The sequence below is a fragment of the Cervus elaphus genome, chromosome 9 (assembly GCF_910594005.1).
Source record: "Cervus elaphus chromosome 9, mCerEla1.1, whole genome shotgun sequence".
NCBI classification, from domain to species: Eukaryota; Metazoa; Chordata; class Mammalia; order Artiodactyla; family Cervidae; genus Cervus; species Cervus elaphus.
Genome location: NC_057823.1, coordinates 25,832,155 through 25,859,787, shown reverse-complemented (window position 1 = coordinate 25,859,787; position 27,633 = coordinate 25,832,155). Strand labels below are relative to the sequence as shown.

Here is a 27,633-nt window from a genome sequence, read left to right as displayed (position 1 = left end):
TGTTGAGGAACTCTAGGCTGCTGCATGATGTAGTATAAGAAGGTGACTATATCAATATTGGACACAAGTTTAGGGCTGAGTCCTCACTCTACCAATTGCTAGCTGTTTGACCTTGAGCAAAAGTTTAAATCCACTGAACCTCAGCTTCCTTATCTTTGACACTGCTGTAATAATTCCTAAATTTTGGGGTTGTTTTGAAGATCAACCTATGTATGAGAATTACGGTACATATGTAGCTCAATACCTGACACTATGGTAGAAATATATATGTAATTAAATTTGTAGAAACTTCCCCTTTTTTGTAAATGTAATAGTAGAAGTACCCCATTTTTACAAACACATTTTCCCCCCTGGAATTTTACTTAAAGTTTATAATGCTGTTCTGTGTCCCATATAAATTTAATGATTCTATCATTTTAACTGAAATGCTAATATTTAATTGCTTTGCTCTACCTTTCATCCTAAACAGAGGAATGTTCCTCTCTGTGAATCCATGTCAGAGCACTCATCACACTGATTAATAATTTATCTGTTTATATCACCATCTTTCATCATACTGTTAGCTCTTTGAAGATGTTTATGTTTTTTTCTGCATCCTTTTTTCCCCAGATTCCTAAATCAAATATTTACTTAATTGATCATTATTTTTTAAAAATTGTTTCTTGCTTGGGTCCATTTCACATAAGGCACAAGGTACAAAATAGGTAGGTGAACAGATTTATGTATAATATATTGACTCTCACAATAGCCAAATTTATTCATCTTTAATAGCTTCTGATTATGTGTTGTCACAGGAAACTTCAGGGAGGACATCCTTAGAAAAAATCAAACAAAAATAACAACAGAACCTTCCCCTGGAAAGAAAGCAGGAAGTCCAAGGTTTAGGAGGATGGGTCCACTGAACAAAAAATATGCAACCAGTGTTTAATGATAAAGTTCTGTTCATGGTGAAAAAGACAGCCCTTTTTTCACATGATTGTCTTACTCCCAAGGATCTTGACCTATCTTCATATATTAGCACTGCATAAGTTACAGATCAAGATTGTTGTGAGAGAGGAAATAATAAGGGAGAAATGCTCCAAGTTGCACTGACTTGGGGGATAGAACTTGGCAGGGGACCCTGGGCTTGTGGCGCTGAGGGTGATGGAAGCTTTGGTTTGCCTCAAGGATGTGATCAGGGTAACAGGGCCATCAGTCCCTTTCACCCTTCCTCCTCATCCCAATCTCATGCTCTGAGTGTAGGTATGACCACACAAGTCTGTTTAGTAGTTTTTTAACTCATTGTTACTAATTTGCTATTTTGGTTTTAGAGAATATAACATGCAATCTTGACTTACTGAAATATTGGTTAGAATTTTAACTCTTTAAAATCAGAGAACCTGAGAATCCTTCAAGGGCACTTTTTCTCTTCCTAATACATGCCATAGTTATTTAAATTTCTCCCTTTATATTTTTATGCAGATTATTTATTGAAGTATTAAAGTAATAAAATGTACAAAAATCATGTGTACCACTTAATGCATTTTTACAAAGGGAATATACTCATGGAAACAGATTTAAAATCAAAACACCACAGGAAACCCAGAAGTGTTTGTCTTCCCTTTTGAATCACTACCTTACCTTTCCTCCCTTACATTAAGGGAAATCATCACTTCTAACATGACTTCTAACATTATAGATTAGTTTTTCTTCTTTTCAACTTTTATAAATAGATTTATACAATATGTACTCTTGTGCCTGACTTCTTTTATTCATACTATGTTTGTTAGTTTTATCTATATTATGTGTAAATGTAACTCACTCATCCTCATTGTGTGGTATACTATTTAATACAATACTATACTTAATATATCTGTTTCCTTATTGATGGATTTATTGGTTTCATGAACATCTCCAGGTTGAAGTAGTTATTATGACTAGTGCTGCTATGAATATTTAGTACATATCTTTTGTTGGCCTTATATTTCTTTGGGGGAAGATATTCAATAATGCATTCAATATCTTGATTAATCTAGGATTTTTCAGATGCTCTGTTTATAATTAATCAACTTGGCTAAGTTTTTTTAGGCCTTTGTTCATTTCATAAACACTTTTAGTGACCTTGAATAAAATTTCCCCTCTTTTTCTTGATCAGTCTTATTAGTTTTAAAGGACCAACGTCTGGTTTTGTTGATTTTCTTTTTATTTTTCTCTGTGGTTGAGTTCAGCTCTTCTTGGTTATTTCTTCACTTCTCCTTTTTTAGGTTTAATATACTGGGTTTTGTCTAATTTATTGAAATTGAATCTTAGATCATTATTTTTTAACTTTTTTTTTCCTTTTTAATACATGTCTAAGGATTCTCATTTCCATCTAAAGGCTGCTTTAGTTGCACCCACAAGTTTTCATTTTTGGTATCTCCTTAGTAATTCAGTTCAAAGTATATTTAAATTTTAGATTTGATATTCTTTTCATACCAGTGAATTATTTAGAGTCTATGTTTCAATTTCCAGCAGTTGGTGATTTTCTAATTATCTTTTTAAATTTTTTTTTTTTTTGCTTAATTTCACTGTACAATCATGAAATCATTGAGACTGGCTTTATGTTAAATTCATGACCAATTTTAGCAAAAGAATTAAGCGGACAAGCTCTAGAATCAGATATCCTGGCTTCATAGTTAGCCTCTGCTGTTTTCAAGCTTTGTCAAATTATTTAACATTTCACCATTTGGTTTTATCATAATAAAACATATTTTAATATTACCATATTAGTTTGTTAGCACTATCATAACAAAATGTCACAATCTGAGTGACTTAAACAATAGAAATGTATCTTCTCATGCTTCTGAAGACTAGAAGGCCAAGATCAAGGTGCCAGCAAGGTTGGATTACTCTGAGCCCTCTCTCCTTGATTGGCAGAGAGCCACCCTCTTGCTGCCTCTTCACATGGTCACACCTCGGTGTGCATGTGCACCTGCTGCCTCTTCTTCTTATGAAGACACTAGTCATCACGCATGTGGTGGTGGTGGTGGTGGTTTAGTCACTAAGTCCGACTCTTTGCAACCCCGTGGACTGTAGCCTGTCAGGCTCTTCTGTCCATGAGATTTCCCAGGCAAAAATAGTGGAATGAGTTGCCATTTCCTTCTCCAGGGGTCTTCCCAACCCAGGGATCAAACCTGGGTCTCCTGCATTGCAGGTGGTCTCTGCATTTGAGGAAGATTCTTTACTGCTGAGCCACCACGGAAGCCCAGAATGCATTAGGCTCCTACCCTAATGGCCTCTTTTAACTTCATCATCACTTTGAAGATCTTTTCTCAAAAAAAAAAAAAAAAAAATCATGTTCTGAGGTATTTGGAGTTAGAGCTTCAGTAAATCAGTTTTGTGGAAGGAACACAATACCTACCTCATAACTTGTTATAATTACATGAGATAATATATACTACATGGTTATATTAGTTGCCTGGCCCATGATAAGCACTGAAAAATATAATAGATTTTGTATGTTTATATGTATTGGGGTTTACACATGTGATCTTATGTGAGTTTATTTTTATAGTCAAATTTGTTGATGTGACATACATCTTTGTTCTTAGTTATGTTATTCATATTTTACATTTTAATTTCTGAGGGTTTTAAATTTTATTTCACCTTATTTTCTATTACTGTCTGGCTGTGGTTTAACTGCTTTGTGCATGTGCATTTTCTTTCTCTTAATATGAAACAGTAATAATTTTTTTCTTCATGTATTTTTCTTCATAACAACAAACATCTTTTATAGAAGCACTATAAAAGAGAAATTTCCAAGACTATCGAAATGTTCTATGTCTGTGCTGTTCAGTGCAGTAGCCATTAACCACATGTTGAATATCAAGTACTCGAAATGTGGCTGGTGTGAGTGAGAAACTGAAATTATAATATGAAAGTGAAAATGGCTCAGTCCTGTCCAACTCTTGGCAACCCCATGGACTATACAGTCCGTGAAATTCTCCAGACCAGAATACTTTCCCTTCTCCAGGGGATCTTCCCAACCCAGGATGGAACCCAGGTCTCCTGCATTGTAGGCAGATTCTCTACCAGCTGAACCACCAGGGAAACCTAAGAATACTGGACTGGGTAGCCTAACACTTCTCCAGGGGATCTTCCCGACCCAGGAATCAAACTGGGATCTCCTGCATTGCAGGCTGATTCTTTACCAGCTGAGCTAATATAATTAATTTTAATTAATTTAAATTTAGATACTCACATGTGACTAGTGACTACTGTGTTGAACAGCAGAGATCCATGGTATACTCATTTCTCTATTTCATTAAACAGTATTTACCACCTCCCATCTATGAATAAACTTCCACTTCCTCTCATCTTTCTTATTTTCTCCTCTCCTCCTCTCATTGCTTTTTCTTAGCCATTTTGGTGTTATTTTTAATTCACTTAATATACTTATGTCTTGATATGGTAGTGATCAGTGCTCTTTACATATTCCAATTCTCTTATTTTGGGCATGTTGATTGACTTGCTTTTCTGATAACTTTGTGTTTTAGTTAAGTTCCTGGGATGAATTCTGGCTGATGAGTTGTGAGTAGAAATGGAAATTACCAATCTGAGACCCGTTCCTTTATTATGAAGTCTGTTAATGTTTCAGGTTATAATTCACTGTCATTTTGTCAGAGTGAAGATAATGTAGAATACTGTATCACTGTACCCATGGTTGGCATTTAGCATGAGTGTGAAGTAAACTTTCATTATGTTAAACCATGAGATTTGGGGACTAGTTGTTCATGTTTCATAACCTAGTCCAGTTTATCTTGACTGATAAACTCTGTTCCATGATTTGTCAGCATGAAATCTATTGACATTTCTATAGAAGAAATACTTCTACACTTTCCAAGTTGTCAATTTTCTCTTTCTCTTTTCCACGTGCTGTTAGTTTTATTATTAAGTAATAATATTGTTAAAATTTTTGTTCTCTTCTGAGCTATATCTTCACAGTGATTTTATGCTTACAACTAAATGGATGCATTTTGTCATAGTCTCTATATTTATCTTTTATTTAGGAGAAACATGGAATGATTCTTAGAAAGCAGTAAGAATTACTTTACTCTTGGTTACTTAATGGTGATAAAATAACAGAAGACGGTAAGACTCAGTTCAGTTCAGTTCAGTTGCTCAGTTGTGCCTGACTCTGCAACCCCATGAATCGCAGCACGCCAGGCCTCCCTGTCCATCACCAACTCCCGGAATTTACCCAAACTCATGTCCATCAAGTCGGTGATGCCATCCAGCCATCTCATCCTCTGTCGTCCCCTTCTCCTCCTGCCCCCAATCCCTCCCAGCATCAGGGTCTTTTCCAATGAGTCAACTCTTCACATGAGGTGGCCAAAGTATTGGAGTTTCAGCTTCAGCATCAGTCCTTCCAATGAACAGCCAGGACTGATCTCCTTTAGGATGGACTGGTTGGATCTTGCAGTCTCAAGAGCGGTAAGACTAAAACATTAAAAATTGGGAAGCCATAGGGACACTGTGGCAGTATTCGCTTAGTGATCTCCAAGACAGAGAATGACCTAATTTTTGGAAGAAACCTTCATGGGATTATATTCCTTGATTATTTGAATGTGTGCTTAAAAGACAATTGTCTGGGTATAAAATTTTTGAGTTGACCCCCACTTTTGTTCTATAGAGATATGTAGGCATTTCTCTAAGTTATCTAGCTTTGAATCAGTTTGAAAGTCCCAGCTGATGTTTTTGCCTTGATTAGTAATTTAATTTTGTTTTCTGAACATCCAGAATGTCCTTCATTTTTGAAACCAAATAATTTTGTTCATTTATGTTTCAGTGTTGATCTGTGTTTGTTTTCCTGTGACAAACTAATTCCTTTTAATTCATATGTTCAACTGTTCTTTTATTTATGGAAAATTTTATTGATGTATATTTTTACTTCTAAATTTTTTGTGTTCTATTAATTCAGTTACCCTCTTAGGAAACTCATTTATACTTATTAGATCTTGCATATCTAACACATTGTCTAATAATTTTAAGCTCCTAATTTGAATAAAGAAAGCTGAGTGCCGAAGATTTGATGCTTTTGAACTGTAGTGTTGGATAAGACTCTTGAGAGTCCCTCGGACTGCAAGAAAATCAAAGCAGTCCATCCTAAAGGAAATCAGTCCTGAATGTCATTGGAAGGACTGATGTTGAAGCTGAAACTCCAATACTTTGGCCATCTGATGCAAAGAACTGACTCATTGGAAAAGACCCTGATGCTGGGAAAGATTGAAGGCAGGAGGAGAAGGGGACAACAGAGGATGAGATGGTTGGATGGCATCACCAACTCGATGAACATGAGTTTGAACAAGCACCGGGAGTTGGTGATGGACAGGGAAGCCTGGCCTGCTGCAGTCCATGGGGTCTCAAAGAGTTGGACACAACTGAGCGACTGAACTGAACTGAATTTGAATTTTGTTGTGTTCATTTTTCTCAATCTGTGCATTATAAATCTCATGTATTTTCAGAATTATTTATTCCACTTCAATTTACTCCACACTTCTTATTTCAGCTCTGCCAGTTCCTATTTTATCTTTTATTTTTTCAATAATTTCTCAGAATTCTTGGTTATTTCATCAAGTTCTTCAAGTTAATAGTGGTACAGTTGGTAATGATTTTAATCTGAGCAGTTTCTTAGATTACTGTATATACCTAACTCAAGTGATACTGACCACATCATCCTTTATAACACTCACTATAACCCAAATTTCCTGTGTTCTTGTTTTGTTTACCTATTCATTACATGTCTTCCTAATATAATTAAAGATTATTGCAGACAGAAACTCTCCTTGTCTTCACATGTAACACAATATCCTATAAGCTTAATTAGGACTAACACATATTAGGCAATGAATGAATGGGTGCCTTCTCAGTAAATCCTAACTATTTGTGTGTGTGCTTAGTTATTCAGTTCTGCGGCCCCATGGACTATAACCTGTCAGGCTCCTCCGTCCATGGAATTTTCCAGACAAGAATACTGGAGTGGGTTGCCATGTCCTACGCCAGGGGATCTTCCCAACCCAGGGAATGAACCTTTGTCTCTTGCTTCTGCTAATTTGACAGGTGGATTCCTTACCACTAAGGCCACCTGAGAAGCCCAAATCTTAATTATATTGAGGTTCATTTTGATGCATAAGAGTCAAAATAGTTCCCAAACTATTGTTAAAGATTTGAAGTATATCAAATAATCCACAACATGGAGAAAGATTGTTACTTATCTTATTTTTAAAACAGTACTTGCAAATATTAATATAAAAGTTTCAGTCAGTGTTGAAGCATTGCATTAAGGAGGACTAATAACATACTTTTGTGGAACTCTAGCTAATGGAATGTTTGATATGGCAATTCTAGGTACAACAGTTTTCCTCAAGAGGTCCATAAGCCAAAACTTTGACCTGGTGGACTCCCTTACCTACCCAAATTGAAAAAAACATAACTACAGCTCTATTTTATGAGAAATGAAATCCAATATCAAATCCTTATGTTTTTCCATATACTGTTTCTTCATATCATAAAAATGTGAATATACTTATTTAAGTAAAAGTAACATTTTTGGAAATCTACTCCCTGTCAAATACTGCTATAAATACTTTCTTATCTAAATAATAATAATAATAATAGTTTAGTCTATAATCAGTGTAGGTTACTGGTAATATGAAAATTAGAATACCCTATTTTCTGTGGGCACAAAGCTAGCAAATAGAAGCATAGGATTCAGGCATACTGATGAATTAAAACTTGGTAAATGGCCTTTTACTAGGTTTAAATTTTCTTCCAAATGAATATTGATTTTTATATATATTTTTGACATCAATGGGTATTAATGGTTAATAAACATTTATTTTTATGTAGGCTAAATAACCTTCTAGTTCAAATGTTAAATCTGTACTTTAAAAATAGCTTTTATTTGCTCCTGTTGGCTCTAACCTGTGTTAGCTCAAACCCGGTGCTCTGTGACAATGTAGAAGGGTGGAATGGGGTGGGAGATGGGAGGGAGGGTCAAGAAGGAGAGGACATATGTATATCTATGGCTGATTGTTGATATATAGCTGAAACCAATATAATGTTATAAAGCAATTATCTTCCAATTAAAAATTAAAAAAAATTTTAAGTATTTAGGAAAAAATAAATATAACTCCTATTAGTCTTAAGTGGTTTTTTTTTAATGTAGAATATTGGATCTGCTTGTTGCTGTAATTTTTTTTTAATATTTACTATTTGTGTCAGGTCTTAGCTGTAGCAGTTGGCATTTCTGTGGCATCATGTAGGGTCTTTCGTTACAGCACACAGACTCCCTAGTTGTGGCATATAGGATCTTAGTTCCCTGACCAGGGACTGTACCCACATCCCCTGCATTGCAAGGAATATGCTTAACCATTGGACCACCAGAGAAGTCCCCTTGTTGCTGTAACTTAAGAGCAGTAGCAGGGGTCACAGTTATGCTTTATCCATGCCATGAACTATATCCATCCACACTTTATCCATACCATAAAGTTCAGCTATATTCTTCTCTCAATAAAAACATATTTCTGGCTTTCAGGTCTTTTCCTCCACCCATTCCATTGACTTGCATGCTAACTTCTGTAGGCTTCATTAATTGTTTAGTATACTGCTTATGCAGAGAAGGCAATGGCAACCCACTCCAGTACTCTTGCCTGGAAAATCCCATGGACGGAGGAGGCTGGTAGGCTGCAGTCCATGGGGTCGCTAAGAGTCAGACATGACTGAGTGAGTGACTTCCCTTTCACTTTTCACTGTCATGCTTTGGAGAAGGAAATGGCAACCTACTCCAGTGTTCTTGCCTGGAGAATCCCAGGGACAGCAGAGCTTGGTGGGCTGCCGTCTGTGGGGTCGCACAGAGTCAGACACGACTGAAGCGACTTAGCAGCAGCAGCAGCTTACTGCTTATGTGTTGGATAGGTATAACAATATTCCAGGCAGTATTAGAGATGTATTTACTGTTTTATTTTATATAATTATTTTTCTAAATAATGTGGGTTCATAAAAATTCTTAAACATTTTAAAGTATCTGCACTAAGCAGTATATAATGTTGATAAATATTTACTAGCTAACATTTTTAAACCAATTATTATAAGCCCATGTCAGTTGCAATGTATGTTATCAAGGCACTTGATTAATCCAAACTTTTCAGTAAATCATCCCCTTGTAATAAGTACAGGCTACTTTTGCATACAGTGAACTATACATGTAATTTTAAGACTGTCTAGAACTTGTCTGGTTTCTGAGGGGTTCATTATGCTTAGCCTCTCTGCTTTGGTTGTTACTGTTTCCCAGATATCTGGTGCAGTCTCCTGGGAAGGGAATGTGGACGTGATCCTTGAATATCTCTTCAGATTTTGTCTCTTTTTCTGCTTTCCACTGGCACCTTCTAAAGTATGCCGTTTTGTAAATTCTCGGTTCAGTTCCGTCACTCAGTTGTGTCTGACTGTTTGCGACCCCATGGGCTGCAGTATGCCAGGCTTCCCTGTCCACCACCAACTCCCAGAGCTTGCTCAAATTCATGTGCATTGATTTGCTGATGCCATCCAACCATTTCATCCTCTGTCATCCCCTTCTCCTCCTGCCTTCAGTCTTTCCCAGCATCAGGGTTTTTCCAATGAGTCAGTTCTTCGCATCAGGTGGCCAAAGTATTGGAGTTTCAGCTTCAGCATCAGTCCTTCCAATGAATATTCAGGACTGATTCCTCTAGGATGGGCTGGTTGGATCTCCTTGCAGTCCAAGGGACTCTCAAGAGTCTTCTCCAACACCACAGTTCAAAAGCATCAATTCTTTGACATTCAGCTTTCTTTATAGTCCAACTCTCACATCCATACATGACCACTGGAAAAACCATAGCCTTGACTAGACGGACCTTTGTTGGCAAAGTAATGTCTCTGCTTTTTAATATGCTGTCTAAGTTGGTCATAACTTTTCTTCCAAGGAGTAAGCGTCTTTTTATTTCATGGCTGCAGTCACCATCTGCAGTCATTTTGGAGCACCCCAAAATAAAGTCTGACACTGTTTCCACTGTTTCCCCATCTATTTCCCATGAAGTGATGGGACCAGATGCCATGATCTTTGTTTTCTGAACATTGAGCCGTAAGCCAACTTTTTCACTCTCCTCCTTCACTTTCATCAAGAGGCTCTTTAGTTCTTCTTCACTTTCTGCCATAGGGGTGGTGTCATCTGCATATCTGATGTTATTGATATTTCTCCCAACATTCTTGCTTCCAGCTTGTGCTTCCTCCAGCCCAGCATTTCTCATGATGTACTCTGCATATAAGTTAAATATGGACAGTGACAATATACAGCCTTGATGTACTCCTTTTCCTAATTGGTACCAGTCTTTTGTTCCATGTCCAGTTCTAACTGTTGCTTCCTGACCTGCATACAGATTTCTCAAGAGGCAGGTCAGGTGGTCTGGTATTCCCATCTCTTGAGGAATTTTCCATTCCCATCTCTTGAAGAATTAGCTCTTGTGTATACATATATTTCCTCCTTCTTGGACCTCCTTCCCACCCTCCCCTCATCCTACTGTCTAGGTCACCACCGAGCACTGAGCTGAGCTCCCTGTGCTGTATGGCAAGTTCTCGCTAGCCATCTATCTTACACATGGTTGTGTGTATATCAGCAATTCCATGACTGAGATGCCCTGAAAAAACCAGAAGTGAAAAAGACAGATGCACCCCAGTGTTCATTGCAGCACTATTTAAAATAGCCAGGACATGGAAGCAACCTAAATGTCCATCAACAGATGAATGGATAAGGAAGATATAGTGTATATACCCAATGGAATATTACTCAGCCATTAAAACCAAATAGGGTCATTTGTGGAGACATGCATGTATTTTTTACTTTCCTTTAGAGAACTTTCTTTGGCATGCCTAGCCCTTTCTTGGGGCAGGTCAGAATGTTGGGGAGTTGATACCCCCAGGACAGACTCAGCTAATGAAGGAGGCAACTGAAGATACCAGTTCCCTCATCCTTCAGGTGACCTAACTGAGGAATGATCTCACCACTCAGAGATTCCCAGTGGGATTGAACCTCAGTCGTCCACAGTGTTTACCTGCATAGTATCTTACTTTGTATTAATTTCCTTACATTCCCTGTCTTCCTTTACCATCCCCAGTGGTGCTGCGAGAATCGGGTCGCTAATCAACCGTTGTACTCAGGTCATTATCTCCAAGGTCTGTTTGGGGGGAAACTCAATTTAAGTTACTGGTTTTATTGGGTTACCTTTAAGAATGCTCAGTACAAGTACAAGGTCTTGAATTTAAAACAAACCTTCATTCTAGGTTAATAGTGTTGGGTGTGAAACAGATAAATGTTTTGGTTTTGCCAGTTTGCCTGTAAGGGCTCTCTTGCTGGAGTTGTCATACTGTAGAATATAAATTAACCCCCACCTAGCTTGCTAGTTTTGGAATCTGGATGTTAGACTGATCATATTTAGGGCCTCTTCAAATTCATGCCTTTAGGCTCTTTTGGACCAAAAAAAAAAAAAGGATAAATTTGCTTTGACCCCTCTGCTAAGTGAAGCCCCAAAACTCAAGAGTCACAACACACATACATGTAGACACATTTACCATGAATGCATCATTTATTCTCATCAGCATTGGCTGCTGTTACTTACAGAGTGCTTGCAGGCAAAGATCAACACATCCCTCAGACAGTAGCTCCAAGGTCAGCCCCTGTTATAATCCTGCCAAGCCAGGAACCTCTTCCAGGTCCTCTTCTCTCAGAGGCAGGAGTAAGAACACAGGATGCTGGGGACCAGAAATGAGGAGCTTCAGCCCTGCAAATTGTCTATGGTTTGTTTTATCTCCTCAGGGGATGAGGAATGTTGCTACTGCTGCTGTGACCACTCCTCTCTTCTGATGCACCCAAGACAGATTAGATACGGTATACATGGCCATACTGGTTGTTGAAACACTGACATTCTTCTTAAATGATTTGTGATCATTGTGATTAATGATTAAAAGAAGTGCTGCCCTGAACTCTGAGTAACACCCTGCTCTGGTGTCAACCCCAGACTTCCACAGTCCCCGCTTCAGGTCCAGCCATGAACAGGTTAGCCTGGCACATCAGGAGGTCTCCAGACCCTTCTGGTGCCCTTAATGTTGCTTTCCATATGGAAATGTTTGATTTTCATTAAAGAATAAATACTGATCAAGGGAAATGATGAATGTGTAGAACAGTATTCAATGGCATTTTAGACAGTTAATTTAAGACTTTTCTAGTTTTGAAAATTCTGACATAGTATATAATCTTGTAAAATGGTTTCTGATTTCTTATTCATTCAGTGCAAGCCCTGAATTTTGGGAAAACCAGAACTTCTTGATTGGTTCTCCAAAGAGTAGCAAAAGATGCAACTCAGATAAGCAGACATGTTAATTAATTATATAACTATCTCACCTTGCTCAGTAGCCCCCATTCCCATTCAGTTGTTGTTGTTTAGTTTTAAGTCATGTCCAACTCTTTGCAACCCCGTGAACTGCAGCATGCCAGGCTTCCTTACCCTTCACTATCTCCAGAGTTTGCTCAGATTCGTGTCCGTTAAGTTGGTGATGCTATACAATCATCTTGTCCTCTGTCGTCCCCCTTCTCCTCCTGCCCTCAACCTTTCTCAGCATCAGGGTCTTTTCCAGTGAGTCAACTTTTCATATCAGAAAAGTATTAGACCCAATACAGAGAAGTATTAGTCCAAAGTACTAGAGCTTCAGCTCCAGCATCAGTCCTTCTAATGAATATTCAGGGTTGATTTCCTTTAGGATTGACTGGTTTGATCTTCCTGCGGTCCAAGGGACCCTCAAGAGTCTTCTCTAGCACCACAGTTTGAAAGCATCCAATTCTTTAGCACTCAGCCTCCATTCAGTAGCAAACACTAAACCGCCTTCACCACAGAATAGCCCATTCAAGATGACTCATTCTTTTTCATTTTAAAATATGTTTTATTGGGAGTGGGTGCTTGGTCTTTCAGGACACCTTTCCTTTTCTCTCTGTGAGGTTTCTTGACACAAGGAGTTCAGGTAACACTGTGATGATGGGAGGATATATGTCTAAAACCTCAGGTAGGCCTCACTGACTTCAGACTAGGTGTGTGCTTGAATGGTTAAACCCCTGAGAATCAGTGCATTTTCCATCTGCTCTCCAGCACTTTCCACCCCATTTATTTTCTCCCAAAACCTCTGGAAGGCAAATTGTTTCTTAATTATTAGCTACCTGCCAAATTTCCCATTCTCGCTCCAACCCCCACCCCATCCCCAAGGCAGCAGAGGAGTGAGTGCCTGAACATGTCATATACAGTGTCTGCTCTACCGTGGCCAATCCAGGGGCTACAGGACTACTCTGAGGCATGGTTTTTTGGCTATAGCCTGAAATGGGAAAGCAGTATGTTCTCATGACTTTTCACTTTCAGCTATCTCATTCTCTCTCCCTCCATCTTTGGTCCAGGAGCATCTGGCTCCGTCTTAGGACTCAGGGAGAGTTACCCTAATTTCATCTCCTCCAGAGCTCTCAAAGTCCTCTGTACACTAGAAAGGCTTCTTCATCCTTTATGTCCAAGACTCCCTGATATCCTTTCTTCTCTGTATATTAAGACCGAGGGTGGGGGACGGGGGGGAAGCCTCTGACACGCTTGTTTTGCTTTTGCAATGTAAAAAGACTTTGGAATTTAGAAAACATATTCCTCCCAGAAACCCTTGGTTCTCAAGACTATCATCTGACTGTGAACTCAGGAATAATTTAATTTTGAAGCTCAAAGTTGAATAATGACTTACTTGTTCTAGGAAGTCTCCAACAACTCCCTGAAGTAATGACTATTACTCATATAATGGGTGGGGAGTCATAGAGAAGTGGATTTATAATGAATGAAAAATACACTGGATTCAAAACTATTATCCCTTTAAAAAATGTTATTTCAGACAGTGTGTCTTAAAATAGACTCTTATTCACATATCCTTTGATGAATAACCCAAATAAAACAAAGTATGTGAGGCTGACGATACTTAACTTTATAGAGTTACACAGCATATAAATGTTTCGAATAAAAGAGGCAAATTTATATTCTTTTCTGCTAATCTTGGCTGTTATTGCTAAAAAGTGTAATATACAAATGCATTCAAGTTTGTCCTTGAAAAATTAAAAGAACATCGTTTTATAAGCCCTGAACCCTGTCTTTACACACAAAATGATGACTGTAGTTGTGGTCAGAACAAGAGTTTTAACAAAAAAAAAAAAAGTGCATAAATTCTAAAATTTTGTTCTCTCTCGTGTGTATGTCTGCATTAATGCTTTGATGCTCATCTACCCCAGAGATGGGTGTTGTTTAAACCACATTTACAGACACTTATGCACTCCCCTGTTTATTTCAGCCTGACTCACTGCTTCTGCAGTAAGGAATGAGGACGTGAGAACTGGTCTGCTTCACAGCTGCTGTGAGGATGAAGTCAGGTAATATGTGAAAGGGGTTATGCTTCAGTGGAGGCCTGCATCCTGGTGAGGCACGTAAAGATCTGACAGGGAATTCACATTAATTCAGCACCTCCTATCTGCCAAATGCTTTTGAAGAAGAGAGAGAAAGATTTCACGTAAAGACAAAGAATCGTTTTTAACCTAGAAGTTGGAAATATAAACAGAATGAAAGGAGGGAGCTATTGTTAGTTGAGGGTCTACTGTATAGATGTTATGCCTACGTTATCTTATTTAATCCTCAGAGCAATCCCATACAACAGTTTTGTTTTTCAGATGAGACCCGTAAGCGTTAATGGACTTTTTAGGACCACATTGGTGGTAACTGACAGGGCAGAGAAGCCCCAGCAAGATGATAGGTGCTGGAGCAGTGGCTGCATGGTGCTGGAGGGGCTTTGAGGAGATACCCCACGTCCAGGGGCAAAGGACAAGACCCAGCAACATGTAGGAGGGGCAAAATTGTGTTTAGAGTCAAACCCCATACCTGCCAGAGATGTTCAGAGGGCTCAAACAAACCTTGTGCACACCAGGTCCCCACAGAGACTGAGACAGAACTGTGTTTGAGCGTGTCTTGTGGAGGTACAGGTCAGCAGTGGACTGCCGCAGGGCCGGAGCTCTGGGTGCAGCAGACTTGGGTATGGCATAAACCCTCTTGGAGGAGGTCATGATTGACCCCACCATAGCACTGCCAGAACTTACTGGGGAAATAGACTATTGGAGGGCACAGTAGAACCTTATGTGCACAAGGACCCAGGAGAAAGGAGCAGTGACCCCACAGGAGACTGACCCAGACTTGCCCGTGAGTGTCCAGGAGTCTCTGGCGGAGGCGTGGGGTGGTGGTGGCCTGCTGCAGGGTCAGGGGCACTGGGAGGGTGCCTGGGACCTTTTGAAAGCGGTTGCCATTATCTTCATTACCTCCACCATAGTTTAATGAGTAATGAAGTCACTCAGTCGTGTCTGACTCTTTGTGACCCCATGGGCTATAGCCTACCAGGCTTCTCAGTCCATGGAATTTTCCAGGCAAGGGTACTGGAGTGGGTTGCCATTTCCTTCTCCAGGGGATCTTCCCGACCCAGAGATTGAACCCAGGTCTCCCGCACTGTAAGCAGACTCTTTACCCTCTGAGCCACCAGGGAAGCCCTCACCATAGTTTGGCCCCAGGTAAATAACAGGGAAGGAACACAGCCCCACCCATTGAAAGAAAATTGGATTTAAGATTCACTGAGCATGGCCCAGCCCATCAGAAGACTCAGTCAGTCTCTCCCATCAGGAAGCCTCCATAAGCCTCTTAGCTTTCTCCATCAGAGAGCAGACAGACTGAAAACCACAGTCACAGAAAATTAACCAATCTGATCACATGAATCACAGCCTTGTCTGACTCAATGAAACTATGAGCCATGCCGTGTAGGGCCACCCAAGACGGACGGGTCATGGTGGAGAGTTCTGACAAAATATGGTCCACTGGAGAAGGGAATGGCAAACTACTTCAGTACTCTTGCCTTGAGAACCCCATGAACAGTATGACAAGGCAAAAAGATCACACTCTGAAAGATGAATTCCCCAGGTCGGTAGGTGCCAATATGCTACTGGAGATCAGTGGAGAAATAACTCCAGAAAGAATGAAGATGTAGCGCCAAAGCAAAAACAACACCCAGTTGTATGTGTGACTGGTGATGGAAGTAAAGTCCGATGCTATGATACTCCAGTGCTATTGCATTGGAACCTGTAATGTTAGGTCCATGAATCAAGGCAAATTGGAAGTGGTCAAACAGGAGATGGCAAGAGTAAACATCGACATTTTAGGAATCAGCAAACTAAAATGGACTGGAATGGGTGAATTTAACTCAGATGACCATTATATCTACTACTGTGGGCAAGAATCCCTTAGAAGGAATGGAGTAGCCATCATAGTCAACAAAAGAGTCCAAATGCAGTACTTGGATACAGTCTCAAAAACGATAGAATGATCTCTGTTCATTTCCAAGACAAACCATTCAATATCACAATAATCTAAGTCTATGCCCTGACCAGTAATGCTGAAGAAGCTGAAGTTGAATGGTTCTATGAAGACCTACAAGACCTTCTAGAACTAACACCCAAAAAAGATGTCCTTTTCTTTATAGGGGACCGGAATGCAAAAGTAGGAAGTCAAGAAATACCTGGAGTAACAGGCAAATTTGGCCTGGAGTACAGAATGAAGCAGGGCAAAGGCTAACAGTGTTTTTCCAAGAGAAGACACCGGTCACAGCAAACAGCCTCTTCCAGCAACACAAGAGACGACTCTACACATGGACATCACCAGATGGTCAATACAAAATCAGGTTGATTATATATTTTACAGCCAAAGATGGAGAAGCTCTATACAGTCAGCAAAAACAAGACTGGGAGCTGACTGTGGCTAGAACGTGAACTCCTTATTGCCAAATTCAGACTTAAATGGAACAAAGTAGGGAAAACTACTAGAGGATTCAGGTATGACCTTAATCAAATCCCTAATGATTATACAGTGGAAGTGAGAAATAGATTCAAGGAATTAGATCTGATAAACAGAGTGCCTGAAGAACTATGGATGGAGTTTCATGACATTGTACAGGACAGGGATCAAGACCATCCCCAAGGAAAAGAAATGCAAAAAGGCAAAATGGTTGCCTGAGGAAGCCTTACAAATAGCTGAGAGAAGAAGAAAAGCGAAAGGCAAAGGAGAAAATAAAAGATATATCCATTTGAATGCAGAGTTCCAAGAATAGCAAGAAGAGATAAGGAAGCCTTCCTCCCATCCTATATTACAAAGTGTGAAACAGATCGCCAGTCCAGGTTGGATGCATGAGACAAGTGCTCAGGGCTGGTGCACTGGGATGACCCAGAGGGATGGGATGGGGAGGGAGGTGGGAGGGGGGTTCAGGATGGGGAACACATGTAAATCCATGGCTAATTCATGTCAGTGTATGGCAAAAACCACTACATTTTTGTAAAGTAATTAGCCTCCAACTAATAAAAATAAATGGAAAAAAAAAAAAGCCTTCCTCAGTGATCAGTGCAAAGAAATAGAGGAAAACAATAGAATGGGAAAGACTTGAGATCTCGTCAAGAAAATTAGAGATACCAAGGGAACATTTAATGCAAAGATGGGCACAATAAAGGACAAAAAGCAGAAGATATTAAGAAGCAGATTAAGAGAAGCAGAAGATATTAAGAAGAGGTGGCAAGAATACACAGAAAAACCATACAAATAGATCTTCATGACCCACATAATCACAATGGTATATCACTCACCTAGAGCAAGACATCCTGGAATGCGAAGTCAAGTGGGCCTTAGGAAGCATCACTATGAACAAAGCTAGTGGAGGTGATGGGATTCCAGTTGGGCTATTTCAAATCCTAAAAGATGATACTGTGATAAAGTGCTGCACTCAATATGCCAGCAAATTTGGAAAACTCAGCAGTGGCCACAGGACTGGAAAAGGTCAGTTTTCATTCCAGTCCCAAAAAAAGGCAATGCCAAAAAATGCTCAAACTGCCACACAATTGCACTCATCTCACACACTAGCAGAATAACGCTCAAAATTCTCCAGGCGAGGTTTCAACAGTATGTGAACCATGAACTTCCAGATGTTCAAGCTGGATTTAGAAAAGGCAGAGGAACCAGAGATCAAATTGCCAACATCGAAAAAGCAAGAGATATCCAGAAAAAACATCTACTTCTGCTTTATTGACTATGCTAAAGCCTTTGACTTTGTGAATCACAGCAAACTGTGGAAAATTCTTCAAGAGATGGGAATACCAGACCACCTGACCTGCCTCTTGAGAAACCTGTATGCAGCTCAGGAAGCAACAGTTAGAACTGGACATGGAACAACAGACTGGTTCCAAATTGGGAAAGGAGTACGTCAAGGCTGTATATTGTCACCCTGCTTATTTAACTTATATGCAGAGTACATCATGAGAAACACTGGGATGGATGAAGCACAAGCTAGAATTAAGATTGCCGGTAAATATCAGTAACCTCAGATATGCAGATGACACCACCCTTAAGGCAGAAAGCAAAGAAGAACTAAAGAGCCTCTTGATGACAGTGAAAGAGGAGAGTGAAAAAGTTGGCTTAAAGCTCAACATTCAGAAAATGAAGATCATGGCATCTGGTCCCATCACTTCACGGAAAATAGATGGGGAACAGTAGAAACAGTGACAGACTTTATTTTCTTGGGCTCCAAAATCACTGCAGATGGTGACTGCAGCCATGAAATTAAATGATGCTTGCTCCTTGGAAGAAAAGCTATGACCAACCTAGACAGCATATTAAAAAGCAGAGACATTACTTTGCCAACAAAGGTCCATCTAGTCAAAGCTATGGTTTTTCCAGTGGTCATGTATGGATATGAGAGTTGGACTATAAAGAAAGCTGAGTGCCAAAGAATTGATGTTTTTGAACTGTGGTGTTGGAGAAGACTCTTGAGAGTCCCTTGGACTACAAGGAGATCCAACCAGTCCATCCTAAAGGAAATCAGTCCTGAATATTCATTGGAAGGACTAATGCTAAAGCTGAAACTGCAATACTTTGGCCACCTGATGCGAAGAGCTGACTCATTTGAAAAGACCCTGATTCTGGGAAAGATTGAAGGCAGGAGGAGAAGGGAAAGGCAGAGGATGAGATTGTTGGATCGCGTCACCGACTCCATGGACATGAGTTTGAGTAAACTCTGGGAGTTGGTGTTGGACAGGGAGGCCGGTGTGCTGCAGTCCATGGGGTCGCAAAGAGTTGGACATGACTGAGCAACTGAACTGAACTGAACTGGTGGTAACTGACAGACTGAGTGGAACCCATATCCATTGGGTTTCAATTGTCAGGCTTTTTAACTACACCAAAATGAGTCTAAACATGCATCTGCTGGAGGGTTTGTTGCTGTTGTTTTCCATTTGTTACTTTTTATTGGAGTGTCATTGCTTTACAGTGTTGTGTTAGTTTCTGCTGCATTTGTTGTTTCTCTCCTTGGCTACGTTGGTATATTTTTCCCCTGAGAGGTCAGTTAATCAAGATTATTCCATAGTTCAAGGGGATGCCAGCATGGTTGTTGACTGATCTTGTGGAAACTACGTGAGAACTGGAACTCAGTATTCCTTAATAAAAGTCCTGGGAAATTGCTGTTAATACTAGTAACTAACTGGGAAATCTTAGAGGCTTTAACATAAGGAATTGATTTTTTTTCTCCAGATTATCATGGCTTATCTGATAATTTTTTTATTTTACAGCGTACAATATCTAACTTGTGCTCACTGATAGCTATATTCAGAATTTATTATGCCTGGACAATTACCCAGCACAAACCTGAGTTTTTGTATGGCTTGGCCATGTAGAAAATATGGCTATGCCATAAATGTACTAATGGAGATAATTATTTCTGTATTTCAGTCCTGTTTTAAACTTCTAGTAGGTTATAAATTTTAATACATTAATTCAATACACAATTAATAAACCATTCATTCATACATGATATATTATCTAATTAGATCAGGAAGATGCCACATGCCTCGGGAAGTATGTAGGGTTTGAGTCTTGCTCGTAACTCTTTCTTGGACTAATTTAGAGATGTAAACTTGTGAGAGTTAAAAAAAAAATTTTCTTCCTCTTCATCATTTTTTCATTTAGTTTGGAGATCGTGTACTTAGGCAGATAAGTTTCATGTCAGAAGATGATGGAAGCAAAAATAGTAGGTAGAGGAAGAAAATGAGAAGAGTAAGTAAGAAGGAAACACCTCACAGTGCTCCCTCAGACTAAAGGAAGACATTTCATGTAGAAGCAATGTTGTCCTTCTTACCGCCACCTCACCTTGCCCCTTAAAAGAAAGAGAAAAATCCAGACGAAAATTATAATGCACTCAACTTTACCATTCAGAAAGATTGTACTAGAATAGTTGATTACATGTATAGCTTGATAGTTTTCCCCTCAGCTGATCACTTTAGTAGACTCTAAAAGGTACTGTAGTAGGTTTCCTTTTGTAAACTTCTCTGTCTGGGGTGGCATCTGGAAGAGGAGAATTACACTTCAGGTTTATGACCTTACTGTGCAGCTTTTCTGAAAAGTCACTTAGCTTTATTTACACCTGCCTTGAAAAAATAAACATTCAAACAGCAATAAACCAGATGGACTCAATAATTTACATATCTCCAGAGGAGCCCAACAAGAAGCAAAAGAAAAAGAAATGATTGACTATTTTACAGAGATTATCTGATTTTAGTATGTATGAGATACCCATATTTTGACTGAATTTAACCGATTCTGGTTTTGCTTTCAATTATTTGTATATTACTGAGCACCAGTATACTGTAATAGAAGGGAAGAAGGGAAGAGAAGGTGAGAGGGAGGGAAGAAGGAAGAAATGAATCAGGAAAACTTAACTGAGTGTATTCCTTGCTCATGGTGAGTCCTTTCCTTGCCAGGAAATTTTCCAGTCCCTATGACTTAATTTCTTTGATCTGTTCACTGTAACAACTAGATAAAATAGCATGATTTCCCACCCTGTAAGAAAATAAATATGGCCATTTAACTTCTTCATGTTGATCTCTAAATAATGGATTTTATTCATAAACATACTTTCAGTTGAGCTATATTTAGAAAGGTAGCTATAGATGTGTTATAAGTAGTGCTGAAGAACTAACTCCTGCTTTGTGGAGAGTAAAAATTCTCTGCCCTTCTTCTGCAGAGTCACTGTTTTTTGTTTTGGTTTGTTAGTGTCTTTTGTTTTGTTTTTTTTCATTTCTGTGTTTCACTCTCACCCCTAATTGGTGTTTCACTGATCATAAATTGATTCATCTTAGCAGAAGGAGAGGCTGCATCTCCAGCTACCACTCTCTTATTCATATGGGAATTCTGTGTTTCTGCTGTTGTGCCTCCAGGTACAACTCATAGGGAGTAGTTCTTCATGTTATGTTATGCTACAAATTTAATCCCTGGCTTTACACTGTATTTTACCAAAGATCAGGACACCATTCTTTGGATCTAGCTATTTTTTATCTTATTTAAAGATTATTTCCTTTTTGTTTACCCTTAATAAAATTTGTCACATCAACAGAGAATGTACTTGAAAACAATATTTGTTTTTCCTACCTAAATGCTTTTCTTAAAGGGAATCTTCTTCAAGACTATGCAGTAGCACTAAAAACAAACAGCTGAATTTTCAGCAGCCCTGTTGTCACATCTGTGCTTTCCTCACCACCACTCTACTGAGCCTTATCCTTTCCTTAACGCAAGCACCACCCTCTCTTCTTTATGTTGATCATGTGTGGTTAAAGTCTCAGATCCATTTTAAAATAATGGGTCATGAAATAAACTGAGTTCCCATTGACTGGATAAAGTCTCTAGAATTATAAGTCATTGGCCTTGATCAGAAGTCATTTGAGGTTTGTTGAGGTATATCACAAACAATAATTAATAAATCAACAAATTCAAAAGAAGACAGAAACAGAGGAGAAATGGAACAATGAAAAACAGGACAAATAAAAGGCAGATAGCAAGATGATAGACTTAAACTCATAGTGAGATGCCACTGCAAACCCACTTGAATGGTTAACAATAAAAAGACTAACAATATCAAGTTTTGGCAATAATAGTGGATAACTGAAACTCTCAGTGTTGCTAGTGGAAGTGCAAAATGTTACAACCACTTGGGGAAGTCTGACAGTTTGTTAAAATGTTAAACATATACTTACCATATGATGAGTGCAACAGGGTTGAATCTTGAAAGTATGCTAAGTGAAAGAAACCATACATAAACCAACCATAAGGACCACATGCTTTGATTCCATTCATGCGAACTTTTAGAAGAGGTGAAAGTATAGTGAAAGGAAGATAAGTACTTGTCACTGGTTTGGGTGAGGGACGTGGATTGACCACAAAAGTGCATGAAGGAACTTTTAGGGATGATGAAAATATTCCATATCTTGATTGTAATGGTATTTACCATTGTATACATTTGTCAAAACTCACTGCAGTGTACACTTTAAATTGTACACTATTGCATGTAAATAATACCTCAATAAAGCTGACAGAAAATAATTGAATAAATTGTACTGATCAAAGAGAATTTTCAAAAGGAGAATCTATTATGACAAAGGAAGGAACAGTATTTGGAAGGAGGGGAGAGAGTGAGAGAGAAAGACATGACTATGCTTTGTTTTATTGCGGTCATGAAATTGTAGTCGTATAAGAACACAGTAGGAAGTTTGTCGAGTAGAATTCAGTCCTCTCAATAAAGACTGAATCTTCAAATATGTCTCTGTGGTGGGATATGTATTATGATAATGAGTTTAAAATGAGATACTATTTGCAAACAATATAGATGGTAATGAAAGGCAGAATTAAATGTGGTTCAGTCAGTTCCTTTTGAAAAGATTTGGGGAGGAGTTGTTTTTCTTTGGAGATTTTTTTTTTTTAATTTGTGATTGACATGCAAAAAGCTGTACATATTGAATATTTACAACTTGAGTTTGGACATAAGTGCACATTCATAAAATCATCACCACAGTGATTGCCGTAAGCATATCCATCACATCCAAAAGTTTCCTCCCACCCTATTTATTTATTTATGTATGTATTTTTTATAAAACACTTAGCATAAAATTTGATTTGACCTCTTAGTGAAAGTTTAAGTATATGGTAGGGAAGTTTGAGAGGCCTTTGTACAGAAAACAAAATGGTGCTCCTATGAGGGAAATAATTTGAATTTTATTAAAAAAAAAAAAAAAGTGGATTTAACACCAAAGCCAATCAAGAGAAATCTCTGGGGGCTGTAGCATTGTTTGTCCGTTGGCTTTGTTTGGCTGAAGTCTAGGTAAGTAACACATCACATTGTTTTCTTTACAAATTGTGTCTTCTGATCCACTCAGTGCATTCTTCCTGGAAGAGCTTTGAGCTGGAGAATGGTTGAAGGTCACCATGCTGGAGCCCCAGGTAAGTTTGCCAGAACTAGAACTACTCTTGATATTTACGGCTGAGTTTGCTGTCCTTTCCTTACCACCCTCGAGGACTAGAATCGTCCAGAACAAGAACAGAAGAATGTGCTTTCTTCCCTGGTCTTTGGCAGTTTCCTATTTCCAGAGACTTGAGAGGATAAGTCACTAATCCTCAGAATATTGTAACTAACGTATTTGTAGGAGAGTTTGATTCAGTCCATTCTAATTGCAAGAACAGGTTTGGTTTTTTCTTTTTTTCACACTTGAAAGCTACTCAATTGTCATGGTGAATGAGAGTTTTTTTTTTTTTAAGTAGACTTTATTTTTAGAGCACTCTTAAAATCACAGCAAAATTGAGCAAAAGGTACAGGATATCTCACACACCCTGTCACCACAAAAGCACAGGCTTCCCAGTGATCAATATTCACAACCAGATGTTGTGGTTAGCTATAGCCAAAATCAAACCCCCCCAAAAAAAATTGTTTGGTGAATTACTGATTGTACTAAAAGACAAATTAACTTATTTTCTTGAATATTTCTAAAAGACCAAAGTTCTCTAAAATAGACATTACCTGTCTATATTTTTTATCATAAATCACATCATATCATTTATCATAAATCATAAATTTTTTGTCATAAAATCTAATCTTTGTTAAATTTGCTAAGCAGAGTTGTGATTTCTTTGTAAAACAGGGACACCATGTTTTTATCAGTGTTTGAGAGAGTACATTGCTTCATGAAATTTAAGCAGATGAGTGTCTGCAACTTCTAATGAAATACTTGTTACTGTGAGGTTTGTAATTATGATTTCACTCCCTACCACTTCACTCTTCCCATTAGGTGGCACAGCACAGTGATGATAACCTCTGGGATGCTAAACTGGAAAGTTCACTCTAGAAAGTCTCACTCATTCACTTCCAAAATGCAGCTTCTTGAGTGTTCAGGGTAGATGGGAGCAAAAGAGTTGGCTAATACATAGGAGGCAAATGATTGCTTCTCTTTGACTGTAGGCTGAAGGTTCTAGAGTTCTTCCATATTAGCCCTCCAGTATCAGTGTGACTGTGGATTTCCTGGTTATTGTTTTTGGCCTTCATAATAAAGGCTACAGATCTTCTCAGTCACCTGATCACTCAGCTTTCTAGTCCTATACATAGTATAACTGGTCCTTTTAATTCTTTTGCCTGAAAAGCTTAGCACTTTGCGCTTCCCTGGTGGCTCAGATGGTAAAGAATCCCCCTGCAATGCAGGAGACCCAGGTTCAGTCCCTGAGTTGGGAAGATCCTCTGGTGAAGGGGTTGGCAACCCACACCCGTATTCTTGCCTGGAGAATCCCATGATCAGAGGAACCTGTCATGTTGCAGTCCCTGGGCTCACAAAACGTCAGACACGACTGAGTAACTAACACTTTCACTCTAGGAGTCAGAGAGGACACCTTCACAGTATTCCAAAATCTTCAACCTAATTCTAGACTTCACACCAATGGCTGTTGATCTGTGAACTAAAAAGCTACAAAGAGTATGTCTCTGGAGAGCCTTCTGTGATCCTCTCAACCAGTCAGTGTCCTGGATCTGCCATATGTAATTTAGGTCCCCTCACACAAATTGTTTTACCTTTCATATTTAATTTTATGATTGTGTCAAGTAGATATTATGCTTCATGATCTCTTTCTGTGAGTACTGAGTATCTTCATTGTTCAAACTCTCTCTTCTATCTGATTAGTCAGAACTGGGTCTTGGGCTGACTCCAGACACTTAATGCCAAATGAAGTGAAATTTCCATGGCTAACATAGACCAGTTATGATTCATCCTCATGAACTGTGGGTGGAGACTCTCTTCCTCTGAGACCACTTGTTAATTCAGTTCAGTCACTCAGTTGTGTCCGACTCTTTGTGACTCCATGGACTGCAGCGTGCCAGGACTCCCTGTCCAACACCAACTCCCAGAGTTTGCTCAAACTCATGTCCATCAAGTAAGCAATGCCATCCAACCATCTCATCCTCTGTCATCCCCTTCTTCTCCTGCTTTCAATCTTTCCCAGCATCAGGGTCTTTTCAAATGAGTCAGCTCTTCGCATCAGGTGGCCAAGATATTGGAGTTTCAGCTTCAGCATCAGTCCTTCCAATGAAGGACTGACTTCCTCTAGGACGGACTGGCTGGATCTCCTTGATGTCCAAGGGACTCTCAGGAGTCTTCTCCAACACCACAGTGCTAAAGCATCAATTCTTTGGTGCTCAGCTTTCTTTATAGTCCAACTCTCACATCTATACATGACTACTGGAAAAACCGTAGCTTTGACTAGATGGACCTTTGTTGGCAAAGCAATGTCTCTGCTCTTTAATAAGCTGTCTAGGTTGGTCATAGCTTTTCTTCCAAGGAGTAAGTGTTTTAATTTCATGGCTGCAGTCACAATCTGCAGTAATTTTGGAACCCAAACATATAAAGCCTGTCACTGTTTTCATTGTTTTCCCATCTCTTTGCCATGAAGTGATGGGACCAGATGCCATGATCTTAGTTTTCTGAATGTTGAGCTTTAAGCCAACTTTTTCACTCTCCTCTTTCACTTTTATCAAGGGGCTCTTTAGTTCTTCTTCACTTTCTGCCTTAAGGGTGGTGTCATCTGCATATCTGAGGTTATTGATATTTCTCCCAACAATCTTGATTCCAGCTTGTGCTTCATCCAGCCCAGCATTTCTCATGATGTACTCTGCATGTAAGTTAAATAAGCAGGGTGACAATACACAGCCTTGATGTACTCCTTTCCTGATTTGGAACTAGTGTATTGTTCCATGTCCATTTCTAACTGTTGCTTCCTGACCTGCATACAGATTTCTCAGGAGGCAGGTAAGATGGTCTGGTATTCCCATTTCTTAAGGAATTTTCCTCAGTTTGTTGTGATCCACACAATCAAATGTGTTAGCATAGTCAATAAAGCAGAAGGAGATGTTTTTCTAGAACTCTCTTGCTTTTTCAGTGATCCAGTTGATGTTGGCAATTTGATCTCTGGTTCCTCTGCCTTTCCTAAATCCAGCTTGAACATCTGGAAGTTCACAGTCCACATACTGTTGAAGCCTGGCTTGGAGAATTTCGAGCATTACTTTGCTAGTGTGTGAAATGAATTTGGCATTGCCTTTCTTTGGGATTGGAATGAAAAGTGACATTTTTCTAGTCCTCTGAATACTGCTGAGTTTTCCAAATTTGCTGGCATATTGAGTACAGCACTTTATCACAGCATCATCTTTTAGAATTTGAAATAGTTCAACTGGAATTCCATCACCCCCAAGTTTTGTTCATAGTGATGCTTCCCAAGGCCCACTTGACTTCACATTCCAGGATGTCTGGCTCTAGGTGAGTAATCATCATTATTATTGGGTCAAGAAGACCTTTTTTGTGTGGTTTTTCTGTGTTTTCTTGCCACCTCTTCTTAATATCTTCTGCTTCTGTTAGGTCCATACCATTTCTGTCCTTTATTGTCCCCATCTTTACATGAAAATTCCCATGGTATCTCTAATTTTCTTGAAGAGATCTCTAGTCTTTCCCATTCTATGTGACTGGTGATGGAAGTAAACTCCAATGCTGTAAAGAGCAATATTGCATAGGAACCTGGAATGTTAGGCCCATGAATCAAGGCAAATTAGAAGTGGTCAAACAGGAGATGGCAAGAGTGAACATTGACATTTTAGGAATCAGCAAACTAAAATGGACTGGAATGGGTGAATTTAATTCAGATTACCATTATATCTACTACTGTGGGCAAGAATCCCTTAGAAGAAATGGAGTAGCCATCATAGTAAACAAAAGAGTCTGAAATGCAGTACTTGGATGCAGTCTCAAAAATGGCAGAATGATCTCTGTTTATTTCCAAAGCAAACCATTAAGTATCACAATAATCCAAGTCTATGCCCCAACCAATAATGCTGAAGAAGCTGAAGTTGAATGATTCAATGAAGACCTACAAGACCTTCTAGAACTAACACCCAAAAAAGATGTCCTTTTCTTTATAGGGGACCGGAATGCAAAAGTAGGAAGTCAAGAAATACCTGGAGTAACAGGCAAATTTGGCTTTGGAGTACAGAATGAAGCAGGGCAAAGGCTAACAGTTTTGCCAAGAGAACGCATTGGTCATAGCAAACATCCTCTTCCAACAGCACAAGAGAAAACCCTACACATGGACATCACCAGATGGTCAATACAAAATCAGGTTGATT

General features: G+C 39.0%; 1 long non-coding RNA gene across 1 annotated transcript in view; it reads left to right on the top strand.

Moving 5' to 3' along the window:
• Positions 1 to 27,633, top strand: part of LOC122699796 — a 239,690-nt gene that overhangs the window by 204,640 nt on the left and 7,417 nt on the right. The window contains exons 4-5 of the long non-coding RNA XR_006342675.1: positions 14,386 to 14,464; positions 23,363 to 23,426. This is a non-coding gene — a long non-coding RNA (uncharacterized LOC122699796). The remainder of the gene's footprint in view (positions 1 to 14,385; positions 14,465 to 23,362; positions 23,427 to 27,633) is intronic.